The following is a 16,307-nucleotide window of genomic DNA, read 5'->3' as shown; positions in this document are numbered from 1 at the left end:
GTGCACAGTTACCCACCATGCCTTCCCGGTCACAGCAGAGGAGGTGGAGGAGAAATGGTCTGGCTGGAATCGTCTGTCGTGCACTGTGCAAACTCAGCTCAGGCGCTCCACTAACCTCTCCAAGCCGCTGTTTTCTCCTTAGTAACACGAACAATGCACTACCTGAGAGTGCAGGTAAGCAAATTAACTGCAATGACAACCGTGAGGCAGTGACACTGGTCAGGCACATAGTGAGTGCCTAATGAATGATAATACTTCTGTTATCATCGTCATGTTATTGCTGGTGCCTTGCATTTGTAGATATACATGTAAAACCACATTTACCCACACAAAGAGGGAAGCCTATTAAAACCTTCATTACCACTTTCTCTGCTTCCTAAACTCCTTCCCCTAATTTGAGGAAAACCTCTTCATTTTCAGTGATTCTGGGATTCAAAATTCTGGACGACAGAGCAAGGCAATAGCACCATCACCAGGCAGTGCTTGCTGCCCCCAATGTCAACAAAAGCAAGACAGAAAGGGGCATGGCTGGGAGCATGACCACATCCAGCACTGTAGTTGGCAAAGCGTTCCCAGGCTCCATTGGTGATGCCAAGCACAGCCATCGGCCACATGGTATTACCTCTATTGTTTGTCTAGCACAGTGCTTTTCCTGCTTCTGGCTGTTCCTCAAAAGTACAGTGATAACAATACACAAAAATGCCTGCCACTGAAGCAACTTAGATCTCAAACAATGCACTTCTCATCCTCACCGAGGAAAACTATAGTTTCTAATGAAGCTATCAAGTAGAAAATGTGTTATGTGTTTGTGAAATAATTATGTTTTCTGAGTTTGGTAAGACAGAAAAATCAATCTGACTTTCTAGCGTTGGACCCATACAATGAAGTACAATAAGCAATGAGGAATGCCAAAAATTATTAAACATGAGTACCATCAGAAAAGTCTCACAGGAGTCTTTAGGAAGATGAATTACTTGTAATTTCAGCATGAGGGCAATCTCAAACACCAGCTAAAATTCATGACCGTGCTGTGAACAGCATAGTAAACCTAGTTATTCCTCCATCGATATGCTATAAATATACCAAGTCAAGAATTATCATTCATTTATTTGTTCATTTCTTTATTACTCTGAATCCAACTGTATCCAATTTCAGATGTTTGAAAAATCATTATATACTTGTTTGAAATCTCTTCTCTTTTAAAGAGACGTAAAATATGTGTTCACTAAAAAGAAAAAGGAAGTTCCAAGATGGAACCATCCAAATGAATAGGCCAGAAAGAAGCCACTTGAGAAGTCACCTCAGTCAAAGAAAATAATTCCATGAAACCTCAAGTTCGCTTTTATAACAACTCTGAACATCAAAAGCCAAGGGACTTGGTGAGAAAGGAGGAATGAATGCCCTTCTCCATGGATAAGGAAAGGTCAACATTGATGTGAGGTACACAAGGTCTGTGTACAAAAAGTGGCTGTGGGCCTCTCTCTTCCGGGGTCACATGAAGGATAACCAGTTTCATTTAGTCAGGGGTGAGGGGGAATTAGGGGATGGGAAATAGAGTGAAAAAAGGAACTGTGTGAAGAATAAAAACATTCCTTCTCTCTGCTGAGTGGAAAACAGGATAAACCCTCCCAACAGGTTTTGATTACAAGGCGTCTGAAGCAGAGGGGCCACCATCTGACAGCTATACGTTCATCTGAAGTTCCACAGAAGACCAGTAGCAATCCAACTCCATTCCTGTTGAAATCTGCATAGTCTAAAAATGTGTTCGCTCTTAAAATAAAAAGTTCTAATGAGGTTAGGAAACTCTTGCACTACTGATATTTTTAAGAAAATTACTAAACTCCTTCCAGATATTTTTTTTATTTCTTCAAATTGTTAAATGTGCGATGATACCAAAGCACAGTCTGGGGATCTGCCTTCCATCCATGAGGGGCAGATCACTGACACCTGCCTCAGCCTCCTCCCCTTGAACAGAGGAACGACAACTACTCTCTCCCACTGGCTCCCTCTCTCCCTTCAGCTCCCTCTCTAAGCCATCTGTAACTATAAGAAGCTTAACCATGACATCCAACTTTCCTAAAACGTGCTCCATGAAAAGTAAACTCCAGAAAGAAAAAGAAAAAAAGTCTATGAAAATCAGCATCAAATATCCCTGTCTTGAGAGTCACGTGTGTATTATTTATTAAAGGCTCTGAGAAATCTTGCAGAAGAAAGCTGTCTTAGCCAGAATTTTTCAAGTTTGCTGGATCATGGAAATCTGTCCCAGGAATATACTTTGTTCCCAAGAGGACACTGTGAAAATACTTCATGAGTCTATGAAAGCAATAGTTATACCACCCACCCACCTGATGGCTTCTACCAAGATCTCAGACACAGTGCCCAGGAATCCTTTTTTAAAAAAGACTTTGAGACTAGCCTTATAAACCAAACCTATGAAGAGACAACAAATGACCCCATCACAAATATGATAGACTCTATTTGCAATCTGAACAAAATATTTGGTCCAATGGCTCTAGACAAATCACCTAAACAGGTTATTGATCACTATTTTAAAAATTTATAATCTAACATTACTCAGATTTCCATAAAAGTTATGTGATAATTACCACCCCCCAAACACTCATTTATCAGCGTTCTTACTGTTTATATAGGAGTTTTCCCAGGCCACCCAGGAAAAGCCCCCCTTGGTAGCTCTACTCAAAGTATATGAAAAAGTCTGAGACTCCAGTGTTATCTCAGGGTTGTGCCAAAACTGAAAAAATGATATTCAAACTCACATTAAAAAAAAGACTTAAATTAAGTATTCATCTGCAATGAGAAATATAACTGCCAATGGGATAGACAAGTGGTCAGCAAACTGCGGCTCGCGAGCCACACGCAACTCTTTGGCCCCTTGAGTGTGGCTCTTCCACAAAATACCGACTTCTGTGCATGGGCCACGAAGTTTCAATCGCACTGTACATGCGCGCCCACACGTGGTATTTTGTGGAAGAGCCACACTCAAGGGGCCAAAGAGCCGCATGTGGCTTGCGAGCCGCAGTTTGCCGACCACTGGGAGATTTAGATCTGTTTGTTGATCAGCCCACTTTCTTTCCCAAGAGGGAATTTCCTTTATGGGGCATATGAGTGTAAAAATATTTTACCATTTTACCACCATTAATAACTTCAAGATATGAAATTACAGTCATAAATAATTGTAATGTCTTTAAGTGTAAAAGATAGAATTTATTTATCTTTGAAATTCCCATACAACCTAGAATAATAGAATACTTGTTTACTGTTGAATGAATGAATGTTTGAGTAGTGTTGCTCAGGGAATACACATAAACTTGCTTAAAAATCTGTTTTGGGTTAAAACTTTGCAGAACAAAGTTCAGCATTTTGGACAACTACGTTATTCCCAAAGCATTACAGAGAAGAACCCCATTAACCGGCCCTATTGCCAGAAGCAAAGATTTTCTTAGAGCTGAGAAATCAATAAGCCAAGTATCATCACAACATACAGCATGGGTCTGTCCAAATCTTTATACTGTGCCAGAACAATGCACAAGATCATCTTGGAAATCTTAGGGTTACATGGAGATACAAAGAAAACATCTCTTTTTTTTCCTCCGTTCACTCATTAATTAAGTATTGAGGACCTATTATGTGGAAGATTTTTCCTAGAACCCCTTATTGTGATAGGTAATCAGTGCTGACACAGCACCGAAGGACAGAATGCAGTGTCTGCAGATTTATGGGGCAAGGGCATTGCCACCCTCCACGCTCAGCCAACCTGGACCTTCTCAGATATCATCATTTCACCCAGGCCCTCTGCTCCCAACCCAGCTGTAAGGCTGGGTCCCCTAAGATAATTCCAGACTGTCCCAGGAGGAAGCAGATGGTCAAATTGGCCAGAACCGAAGGTCTTGGCCCCATGACTATTGTTCCTCGCGAAGGTGAAGTCCCATTGTGTTTTGGAGCATGCTAAATGGGCATCACACACTTCACTGCGGTTTTCATCATAATAAAAGGCATTATGCATTTTGGGCTATGCACAGAGGTCATCAAATAACATGATGGTTTATTTTCCTACTCACCATCAGGATTTTAAGAGTTGATTTTCTATGGTGCCACCTCCTGCCTCCCTTCATCACCCCCGGACCAAAACCTGTGGAGGCACAGATTGAAAAAGCGCCACCCTCCATGCCCTCAGGGCCCCTGATTGTAAGCAACTTTCCAAAAGTCAGAGGTTGAATGGAAACATTTATTACGTGCTGGTTTGGTATGTGGACTCTGCTAGGTGCAATGGAAGGTAGAAAAGAAGCATGAAGTAGGCTTGCTGCCCTCAAGATTCTCACTACAAGGTGGGAGGAAGGACACTTACAGGTGACACGACATGAAAATGACCTGAGACTGAGCTGTGTGACCCTGGGTGCTTTCAGGGCTGAACCTTAAGGACCCAGTAGAACTGACCAAGAGCCAAACAGTGTACAAGACGCCTTGGCCATGACCATCCCAGTCATTCTCACACGACCCTATAAGGGAGGTTTCATTCTCCCCCATTTTAGAGTCAAAGAAGCTGTCAATCAAAGAAGTTAGATAACGTGCTCAGGTCACAGAGCTGGACAGAGTCGCAGCTGGGGTTCGGATGTGTGGGAAACTGTTTATTGCCTTCGCTATCTGATAAGCATAGACAGAGAACTCCCTGAAACCCCCGAAGGCTGGGTGCCTTTGAAGCCCTCCCAAAGGGAGCTAGGCGCCACCTCTGTTTGTCCAGACAGTGGTAGCTGAAACTACTCCCCCATTTATTATTATGTAAATCCTTGCTGATGGGCTAGTCTGCCTGTTGCCAGGGGTCACCTGCCTAAGGGCTATGCTATGGGTGCATCCCAGATCAATAAAAGCTTGGTGAGGCCTGAGCACAGAGGAAGTCCTTCGGGACTTGCCGCCTGGTCCCCCAATATTGCAAAATTATCTCGTGTCTTTTTCTCTCATTTGCTGTGCGGCTCCTCTTTCAGATACCAAACCCTACTCCACGCAGAACGTGGAGGGAGTCTCACTCAACACGGATGCAGAGCTGCCTCGGATCCCCAACCATTTCCACCAGCCTGGCGCTCACGTGGCATAGAGTGGTGCAGGTTACGAACGTGGGGCTTCCAGCGAAGTGAGAGAGAGAGCTCCAGGCTTGGCAAAGGCTAGTACTTTCAAGTTGGGGGAGAGCAATCTTCTCACACAAAACCCCTTTGCTTTTTGTGAAGAGCACAAGTAACTGTAGCGTGTAGCTCTTTTATTCCTTCTCCAGCCCCCTCTCTATCACCTTGACCCTGGAAGTGAAAGACTCTATTGATCAGCCAGAACTTCAAATGTGTAGCTACCAACTGGAACCATGCATCTGTCCCTCCCAACAGCATCTGCCTCCCACCGAGCCAGGCATGCCTGTCGCTATTTCACATGATATTTGTTAGAGCATTATTGAAATTTTGAAAGTTAAAAAATTTTAATCCACATGTCAGAGTCTAGTACATTTCACATGTTTTCCAACATATTAAATCCATTATCATCTTGGAAAGATTATGTCATGTAAAGTTATAAAATAAGTTTACCTTCATATATAAATTTTTAATGTATCATTCTGAGAATAACTGCTTTCCCATAAAAAGTGATTTCAGATGGTGCTCAAAATTCTGGCTCCCACATTTCAAACCGACTGCAACAACTTTACTTCTCAGACACAATGTGCTCATTGTCTTGCGCTACCTTAATCACATATGTAATTACATTTTTCTTCCTTTGTTAACTTGAAACTGTCTATCTTCCCCATTGGATTGTAGACTGTATTATTCATCATTTGTATTCCCAGTGTGTAAAATACCATATAGTATGTACAATAATTATTTCTGAAATGAATAAATTATTGCCATTCTTTTGAAATAGATTTTTCTTTCAAGCCCAAATTTTTCTACCTAAAATAGCCTGAGAATCATTAAGCTGGCGCATGTTCCCATTGGTAGCCTGCCAGTTCATTGTTTCAGACTGTACTGCTCCCTACTGTATTAACCAATTATCCATGTGAAAGGTGCTCTGAGATGCTTTCCGAGAAGCGATGCTCCAGTTGAGCCTGGGAGCAGAGGTACACAAGCTGAAACAGCCCAGAGGAATCGGGGGCAGGCTCTGTGCCACGAGGAAAGCAGCATTCACTGCTTGCCCTCTCACGTGCTGAACTGGCCGCAGAAACACTAAGCTCTCAAAGAGAGGTGAGCAACTTGCGTGGAAAATTAGCAACCCCCATAGTTCTCCACCTTAAGAAAGAAACGTTTAACGCTCACACAAAATATTGGGTTAATTTGGCTAGGCTATATAAAAACGATACAGTAAGCCCACACACGTTTACAATCCCCGACTGCGCTGCTGTGCTGATGTTTAACCACGATTCCATTCACGCGCATCCTCACAGCTTCCTTACCCATCTGTCTAGAATTGGTCTACTCACTGCCCATATTTGCCTTCAGTTCAGACCACCTATGGAATGCTGTCTCAGATTTTCTTAGTGAAAGTCAGTAGATTTTCATTTAAGCAACGGCTGAATAAAACAGCACACCACTTGACAGTGTAATATGTATAAACTTGGTACAGAGACATGGTTAGAGCCTTCAGATACTACACTTGATCTTAGCCAAAAGGCCGAGAAGCGATTGGTTAGAGCCTTCAGGTAAGAAGATTTACTCAAAAGGTGCCTTGAGTCAGTAATGGGATTCAGTGAGAAACAAAACTGAACTTGAAGGAAAAGCACGACCTTAATAAAATGCTCACAGGTAAAAGAAAAAGACACAGTCTCCTTTAGGCATAGCACTTACTACCACAGGTTGATTTCAATATCGTGGTATAAAATCTAAAACCACACCCCAAGATTACTCAAGCCCGTGTAATACAGTATGTAAAAATTGGAAGAGCTCATGTCATTGTAAATCAAAATTAACTTTGTGTCTGGAGAGAATAACCAAGACTGGAGGTGGTCACTGCCATTTCTATAACAATCTCAGCTTGGAGGGGGAAGCAGTAAAGAAAACACTACGTATGAGCCTTGTGCTACCGGATTCCCCTGCTGCCGGGCTGCCAGGAAGCTTAGAAGTAGCACTCATTATTAGTATTAGTATTCATTCTCTAGCTTCAAAAGGCACATTTATTTCCCTTTCCATCTATAATCGCTGCAAGTTTTATTTCTAACCGCATGTCTCCCATGATAAGCCACTTTATGTCACTTTTGGAGGTCGTCGGGGAGTGAGTTATAAATGAATTAGGAAATATCAGTAGTTGTGGAGGATGAGTAGTGGAATCTGAACTTCATACTGATCTTTTGTACATCCAGGTGCTGAAAGTAATTTTTTTAGGTTTGTGATGAAATCAGCTTAACAGACTCATAAGAGAAAGGACTAACATTCCACTAATTATTACTAATGCAAGGTTTTCTGTACTTTGAAAAACAGTGGTATTTAATCATCTTTTCTTTGCATCCTCTCAATGAATCTTCACACCAGTGGGCTCCTCTTTGCCTATAACATTGTAAGGTTGGTATTTTTAATATGTGTACTGAATTACACACATGTATGTCAGTGGTTGCTGCTGAGACTGGTAATTCCAGCCATTCTGTCTGGGTTCTTGACCTCCCAAAGCCCTTATAACTCAACAGTTAGGAGGTTATCAGAAGAAGGTTCGGACAAATGAAGGGAATAGAATACCTTGTTGGTTAAATGTATAGGTTTCCAAGGAAATGTATTTCCTAACTCTGGGCTGAATGGTGACCCTCCAAAGACTTGAGTCCCTTGGAACCTATATTTCCTTGCATGGTAGTTTTTGCAGATGTGAATAAATTTAGGATATTAAGATGAGATTATCCCGATAATCTTGGTGGGCCCTACATGCGTCACAAGTATCCTTGTAAGAGAGAGGCAGAGGGAATGGGACACACTCACAGAGGAAGGTGATGTGAAGACAGAGGCAGAGATCGGAGTGACGCGGTCACAGTCAGGGAATGGCACTCGCCACCAAAAGCTGGAGGAGGCAGGAACCGATTCCCTCCAGGGCCTCTGGGGAGGGTAGCCCTGCTGGCAACTCCATTTCAGACTTCTGGCTTCCAGGGCTTTGAAAATGTTGTTGTCATTCAACAAGTTCGTGTTAATTTGTTACAGCAGCCGCAGGGAACTGATGCACCACATAATTCCTTTGGACGATAGTATGTGATGTATGTGCAATATGCTAAGTAACCGCCAGTTCCATGTGTGAAAGTTTTAACAACACAAATTTGAGGTCCATCGTGGAAACTTCAAAACAGATGGAGCCACGTGAAGGAGGAAGAGCACCAGGAGGCTATCTGGAGATCCGGGTTCTAGGCCAGGGTCTAGTCAGCCTGGGAACCGTAAGACAAATCACTGTCCTTCTCTAACCGCATCCATGAAATAAGGGTTCAGCTGATCGTTAACACCACTCGCTGGCTTTGATGTCTACAGTTGTCATGCAAAATGCCCTAACGTTTAATGTTTAAAAAAAATTACTCATATTAGGGCAGTCTCTAATTCTAATAATGTGTGCTTCATGGCTCACAAAACATGTTTCTAGATCATGTTTTATCTGACACATCAACCCTCACATTAGAAGCCCCGTTTTTGGATTTCTACTTTCCTCTTTAGAAGAACAAATCATGATGCATATTACAGCCACCTCTATGTGTCCCAATCAGATTCTATTCTTTAATTCATCAACATCATCGTCAATATTCAGGAACATTTTAAACTCCTGCGCCCAAAGCAACAATGGTGTTCGTGTGTGTAGATGGCCTTCTAAGCTTCATCTTCACGGGTTGTTTCTCTTCCATGGCGTCCACACACCCTGAGCTGGGTAACTGGTCTGGCAGGGCTGCAGGGGTCCCCTTCCCTCCCCGAGAGATCTCCCAAGAAGTGGAAGCAGAGTCTTAGGAAACTGGTGAGAGGCTCTGAGGCCGCAGTTCAGAAGAGAGGCCTTCGCAGCGAAGGCAGCCTCTGTTTCAATGCTCCGAAGGGCAGCACAGTCAGCAAAGTGCTCCAGGCTCCGTCTCGGAACAGTAACCCTGGAGAGAGAAGCCGACACAGAGCCCTTGCTATGAATCAGCGGCCCCCAGGACCCTCAGGATAGGGGCCTTCATCATGTCCCCGCACGCTCACTGGAGGCTCCAGGTTAAGATTTTAAAACTATGTGGAGCAGGAATGAACTGAGAATAAACATAAATATGAACATTGTATACGCCATGGTTTAAAATATGAGTGAGTTCTCGGAGGAAAAGTGTCCTATTGTAGGGTGTTTGGGACATATGTATAACAATTATTCTTTGTTTACTTGAACTTCAAATGTAGGCATCTTATATTTTTCCATGAACTAAATCTTGCAACTCTGTCCTTTTTCACCAAAATTTAATATTTAATTTGGCCTCAAGTATGTATGTACCCATGTACACACGTACACACACACACACACACACACACACACACACACACACATTTAATGGGAGAAATGAACTGCCTATCTCCATAAAGTCAATGTCATCATCACTCTTAACAATAATGACAATACTTTCTGAATCTGACATCACTGACTTGTCTTCTCATGGTTTCTGTCATCAGACACCTCACCCGCACTTCTAACAACTTCCGTCCTTTTGGGTTGCTTCTCTTGAAGGGCAGAAACAGTTGAACTGCCTCTCTCTTCTCTCTGTTTAAAGCATGCTTCTCTAGACACTCAGAAATCACCTCTGAATGTGTTAAGCATCCTTCAGCTGCTGCCCTAAGTGTCTTAATCAGCTCTGCTATTTCAGTGAGTATTTATTAAGCAGCTATTATGTGCACACGTGGACTGTATCGTCCAGATGTGCATGTGCCCGTCATACTAAAAGGAACAGTCTAAGTTGAGAAAATCTACACCATCGGCCCAGCCAAAAAGAAGCCCTCAGTCCCCTGTATCTTCTGGCATTGCTTGTGGGACGGTCACTTTCCCAGCCACCAGCCAGGACTTGGAGCCGCCTCCTCTGCCCCCTTTGCCCAGTTGCCCAGTCCCAGGCTTCCCTCACCACCCCCCGCACCTTTACACATGAACACGCATGGCATACCTTTCACCCCATTGTGTTGACAGACATCTGTGTGAATCTTTAATTAATGTCTGCCTCCCCCTTCGACACTTTAATCTTGTGGGCAGGCCCCCGGGACCTAGCTCAGTGTCTACCATAAGGCGGGCAGGCAATAAACACTCTGTAATGAAGAACTAAACAATGAAGGGAGAATGGCTTTCCTCCAGCACTGACCTTCCTCCAGGGTTCCCATCCCTCCCGGAGAGATCTCTTAAGAAGCGGAAGCAGAGTCTTAGGAAACTGGTGAGAGGCTCTGGGGCCACAGTTCAGAAAAGAGGCCTTCTCAGCGAAGGCAGCCTCTGTTTCAATGTTCCAAGGGCAGCACAGTCAGAAAAGTGCTCCAGGCTCCATCTCAGAACAGTAACCCCCTGGAGGGACCCTGGGTTGTAAATGAAGTGCCATCTCCCACCTCTGCCCCTGAGAGAGCTTTCCTCTCCCATCACAGAGCAAGTGTTCTGGGAAGGTCACCTGGAAGCCTGCTGCGAGAAGGGCATTAACCTTTGCAGTCTGGCAGTGAGAGTGCTGTAATTCCCCTTTTTCCTTACTGCACTCGCAGGGAGCGAGGGCACACCTCCCTGTGCCCAGCACTTGGCACTGGGAAGATACTGAATGTGAAGTTCTAGTTAACACTCTTGGATTCGGGACATAAAGGAGGGTGGGAAGGAAAGGAGGGTGGGAAGGAAGGAAAGTTTAAAAGAAAATAGTTTTAAAACTCACCTCCCTCCCCTGTCTTGTCTGCATATTTTAATTTCACTAAGCTGTCTTAGCCACCGAGGGCTGGGGAAGGACTGTTTCTGGGTGTGTTAACAGCCTCTTGATTTCTTTCATGTTCTGCAGCACCGGCTAATTTAAAAAGAAGCACTCCCATGCTCATTGGCTCAGCAGGACCTTTTTAAGAATTGGAAATTGGAAACAGAGCAAAATTTCAAATAATCAGTATAACGTGGCCAATCTATTCTCTTACACAAAAAGATGCAGAAGGTGTTTATGCTGGTAAACAATGCTATAAGTTTCAATGTTTTTGTATATGAGACTGAGATTGATATATGCAACTTGAGTTTTAAATATTAGAGATTTTTAAGAATCTATTTTTTCTAGCATTTAAGATGAACAATAAAAAAGTTATAAAATGAGTCATCTCATTCTTTAATGTATTATTTAAACATGACCACCCTAGATTTGATAAACAATACTGACTATTAAATTCCTGTATATCTTTCAAGAGCCACAAAGATTCTTTAAGCAAATACATCATGGATTTATTCAGACACACACTCTATGGATAAGTTACCCAGAGCCACTTATGAATTAATCTTGGAAGCAAGCCTAAAGCGTACTAGTAGGATACTTTCAATATAATAAAGACATTCATTCAAAGAGTACTCTCAAATGACAAGTTCATTCAGAACATTTTAATCACTTAAATGTTCCCTGGCATCGGTACATGTGAATGATCCATAAGGAAATGGATGACTAAGCCACTAAACGTCCCTGTAACTCTTCAATCTTTCTCGAAAGCAAAAAAAAAAAAAAAAGAGTAATTTAAATGAACCAAGTGTTTAAAATCGACTGTTTCCACAAAAGGCTAGCTACTGAGCAGAACACTTCTAGAAATGGGCCCAGCTTCCAGACTTGCTGTAAAAAAAAAATGCTAAATACATTACTTGGAAGCCTTAAATAATGCTTAAGGTTTAATTTATTCATAGGAATACAGCAGTGAAATGACAAGTTAGTCCTGATTTTTAATTACCCTGTTAGTTCAATTACCCTGTGAGAACAAGAAGACTGGTCCTGCACATGCACTGTCTAGCATTGGTCACTTACAGAAAAGCATCACGTGTGTAAATCCCGCCACTAGGTCAGGTTATCTTTCATGCATTCTCTCATTAGGAGCTTCAGTGTGTGCTGTGGTGGCAAGGTCTTGAAGTCAGCAGAAACCCAACCTTTTTCCACCACAACAGTTCATAACAGCCCTGCCTCCCGTTCAGAGGAGCTATGGAAATATCTGTCGAGGTGTGCATAAAGAATGTAAAGTAGGAATGTATTTGCATAGGCCATATATTCTCCTGACAACCACAGAGACAATGACAGAGTGGGCATTAACTAAAAACATTAAGCATGAGTTGGGCCAAGAAATTCCCCAGGGGAACTCTCTGTAATTCCAGAAGGCAGAGCAGGTGAAACAGACAGGCCCTCTATCTTGAGAGTCTAGAACAGGGGTGGGCAAACTTTTTGACTCGAGGGCCACAATGGGTTCTTAAACTGGACCGGAGGGCCGGAACAAAAGCATGGATGGAGTGTTTGTGTGAACTAATATAAATTCAAAGTAAACATCATTACATAAAAGGGTACGGTCTTTTTTTTTTTAGTTTTATTCATTTCAAGCGGGCCGGATTCGGCCCGCAGGCCGTAGTTTGCCCACGGCTGGTCTAGAAGCTAAAAGCAAGAGTATAAATGTTGGCTTTCACTTCCCATATTATCATTAAACTTGCTGAACCAATAAAGGATTCCAGGAAGTAACAAGAGGTGGTGGTTTTGGGAATAAATGGTTTCTGCATTGGGTTCCATAAGGAGAACCTCGACTCTACCCAGTTTACCCATGAAGTACAGAACTGTTTAGACTGGTCCTCCCTGCCCCTCATAATAGATTCCTTCCTTAATAACTCATTTAACCAGCATAGACTAAATCAGCACAAAATGGCAACTTCTACCCCTTGTTTTTTAAGCTATAAAGATGCACAAAAAATTAGTAAGTCTTAGCAGGGATCTGCATTAAGATATCTATTATAACCCAGCTGGTGTGGCTCAGTGGTTGAACCAATAGGTCATGGTTGATTCCCGGTGAGGGCACAATCCCAGGTTGTGGGCTCAATCCCCAGTGTGGGACACAGCAGGCAGCCAATCAATGATTCTCTCTCATCATTGATGTTTCTTCTCTCTCTCCCTCTCCCTTCCTCTCTGAAATCAATAAAAAAAAATATTTTTTAAAAGGTATCTAATATAAAAAAGATCTCTATGTTCTTATTTCAAAATAATGGTTGCTAAAGTTTTCCTATGACATTCTTCTGATTCCGTGTAATTCACCTGGCATCTAACATAAACAAAGGGTGTCTGCCAACCCCTGGATCTAGAAAGCCACTGGCGCGGGCACCTGCTCCTGGGAAGGGATGAGAGCAGGCAGCACCCTGAGGCTGATGGGCTTGGAATGGTACAGAGCTCAGAAAGGGGCTGGAATCCTTAAGGACTGGTGGCACAGAGTAGCTCCCCTTCAGTAAGGGTGAGAATCAAATGTTTGCAAGGCGCATGGCAGGGGAGCAACCGGAAGAGATGACCACACAGTCAGAACTGATGCTGGTTCACAGTAGAACCTATGGTAACTTCCTGCTGAACACAGGCCCAGAGAGGCTGGACCGGCCCACCCCCAGGACACCAGCACAGCTTACAGGAAGAAGCAAGCGCAATGAGCGGAACGCTCCAGATCCCACAGCCTGGCCCTGTGCATTTTTATACCCTTCCTAAAGCAACACAATTCAGCTTTTTCTAATTTGTGCGCATATGAATCTTTACCCTAACAAACCCCTGCCAACAAGCTAAGCTCACAGAAATGAGGCTGCGCCTTGCAATCTAAGAATATAACTACAATAGGATGTCAACAAAAGAGAAAAACATACCCATTTTTCACATGATTCAAACTATATTTTTGTAAAATCATATTATGAATTTAACAGAATTTTACAGATCTTAAAATATATTCTATTTGTGGGAATGTACATGGGTACGATCACTTTGGAAAATTTTATTTGCTGGTATCTATTAAAATCAAACATGTGGGCTCTGTGTGCAATGGAGAGCAACTGGACTTCTAAAATCAAACACATGTATGTATTCCCTGTCACCCAGCAATTCTACTTTAAGATATATACAAAACAAAAATGCACAAATGTGTTCTCAAAAGGCATGTGTAAGAATGATGATGGCAGCACTGTTCATAAAAGCCAAAAGTTAGAAACAACTTACACACATCACCTAAAGTATAGCTGTGTAAATTGTGGCATAGTCATCCCACAGAACACTCTAAAGCCATGAGAATGAGCCAACTTCAACGACATGCAATCCAGTGGATCAACCTCTCAAACATAACTATTTGCAACTGCACTGCCTTAGGTACAACTCACACATTCTACACACACACACACACACACACACACACACACACACACACAGAAGAGGAGGGAGGGGAAGGGGAAGGAGATGTTGGTTCTATTTAATGTCCTTAGCCATACACCTACCCATTAACTTAAAGCTCATGCTCCATCCCCTCTTCCCCAGAAGCAGCATTGAGGTATAAATTGAGAAAGAGACACACTTGGGTATTTCTTTGTCATGGGTGCCCATTAAGGCTATAAATGCCTTATACATGTAATCTCCAAAATTTGGCATAGCTAAATGATAATTAAATTACATTTCCATCTATCAAAATTAAAGAGGCGTGTGGCTATAAATTCATACCTGCAGGTGTGACTTGGACAAGACAAACAGGTCTTACTTAAGTCCATTTCATAATAACGCTGGGATATGAAATGAAAGGTAATGATTAGGGCACCAGGAGAGGCCCTTAGAGATGGTTCAGCTAAAATGTAGTAAAAATATCCTAATCTGATTATCAGTACCACTATTACTACTATCACTAGACTACATTTATAGGGTACTTATCATGCGCCGGGTGCTGTGCTAAATGCTTTTACAGATCATTATATTTAATCCTGGCAGCTTATAGGGAAACTGTACTAGTGCCGTATGCTTTTCATTTGCCCTCCCCAAACAATTCCCTCCCCTTCTCTGCCCTGCTCTGTGCCCCAGGAAGCTGACCTCTATGGACCCTGGTCCTCATACTTCTCTTGGGGTTCTTCCACCAATAAAGGAATCAGCTGAAGAGAGAAATACCAAGATTTTGATTCCGCACTGCTCTCTCCCTGCCTGGCCATTATCTTGAAAGTGGGTGAGTTCCACCTGGGTCCAACAACAAACTCTCCTTCCTCTGTTCCCTCAGGCGTAAGGCTGGCAATGTTTCCTCTGTTGCTGGTTCTGAAGTGATTCACCATCATTTTTTGGTTCTTTTCCAACCACCTCTTTGTAAATCTTCTTTGATTACCACTTTCAATGCATCAGCTGTTTGATAAAGGCTGTCAGAGGGGGAGAGACAGAAGCCAAGGAGTAAGCACACTGTGGATTTGGAGAATGAGCAGTTCTTCATTCCGGAGCGTTCGGGCAGAGGGACAGGGTCATTTTAAGTCACTGGATGACCTCTCTGTGGAGGTGCTATGCAATTTCTGTGGAGGTGCTAGCTCAATTTCTCTGTCAAGCTTAAACCAAGTGACGATAAAAGCTTTTCTGATGCAACATTATCCACAGTCCTGATTTCCTATGTTACCACAGAAACAGAGGCCACCATGACCAGAGGAAGTGGTTTGAGTGGCCAATAAATACGTGGTTGTGCAACAGGCTAGAGATCAAAAAATGATAAATGGTGATTTTACATGCGTGGCGTACTGGGTATCTAAGAAAGCATCACTGTGTACTGCCTGCCTCCCTACACACACACACACACACACCACATGCATGCACACATACTGATATAATATGCACACATCTGGTTCAATTCTTCTCAAGAAAATTCCCAAAGAAAACTGAGTAAACTAGAAGTTTCTCTTCCATTGGCCTCACTTTTCATTTCCTCTGACCCTCAGAACCACTCTCCATCATTCCCACCCAAATCAGGCCACCAGACCCTCAGACTTCCTTTTTCATTTGCCTTACCTGAGTTCAGCAACTCATTCACCACAAAGTCTATAACTGAAGAGAGTAATAGCCAGGAGATAGTTATATTTTAACATAAGATCATCCTTGATTGAAGCATTACTAACCCCATTATTAATTAGGGAATTAAAGGAATCAGACTGCAGTATATTTTGGAGGATAAAAGAGGCCCTTCTTGCGGCTTCTGAAATGTCACTGCCTGGGTCCAAACCGCGTCCGACTGACAAAGCCTTCTTTCTTCTGTTGTCCTCTCTCTGATGGCTCCACTCCACAGGCTCATGAAATGGAAGATGAAGATCAGGAATAGCATTCTCCCTCAAACCTATACTTCACCAGATTCCATCGAACCTAGTTAAAT

At 42.8% G+C, this 16,307-nt stretch overlaps 1 protein-coding gene and 1 pseudogene across 1 annotated transcript in view; both read right to left on the bottom strand.

The window, feature by feature from the left end:
- The window catches only part of PLCL1 (phospholipase C like 1 (inactive)), a 252,287-nt gene that overhangs the window by 91,641 nt on the left and 144,339 nt on the right, over positions 1-16,307 (bottom strand). The window lies entirely within an intron of this gene.
- On the bottom strand, positions 6,516-6,675 carry LOC118662375 (annotated as a pseudogene).

Source organism: Myotis myotis, unplaced genomic scaffold (assembly GCF_014108235.1).
Source record: "Myotis myotis isolate mMyoMyo1 unplaced genomic scaffold, mMyoMyo1.p scaffold_m19_p_8, whole genome shotgun sequence".
Taxonomy (NCBI): domain Eukaryota; kingdom Metazoa; phylum Chordata; class Mammalia; order Chiroptera; family Vespertilionidae; genus Myotis; species Myotis myotis.
This window is presented reverse-complemented; position numbering and strand designations above follow the sequence as displayed.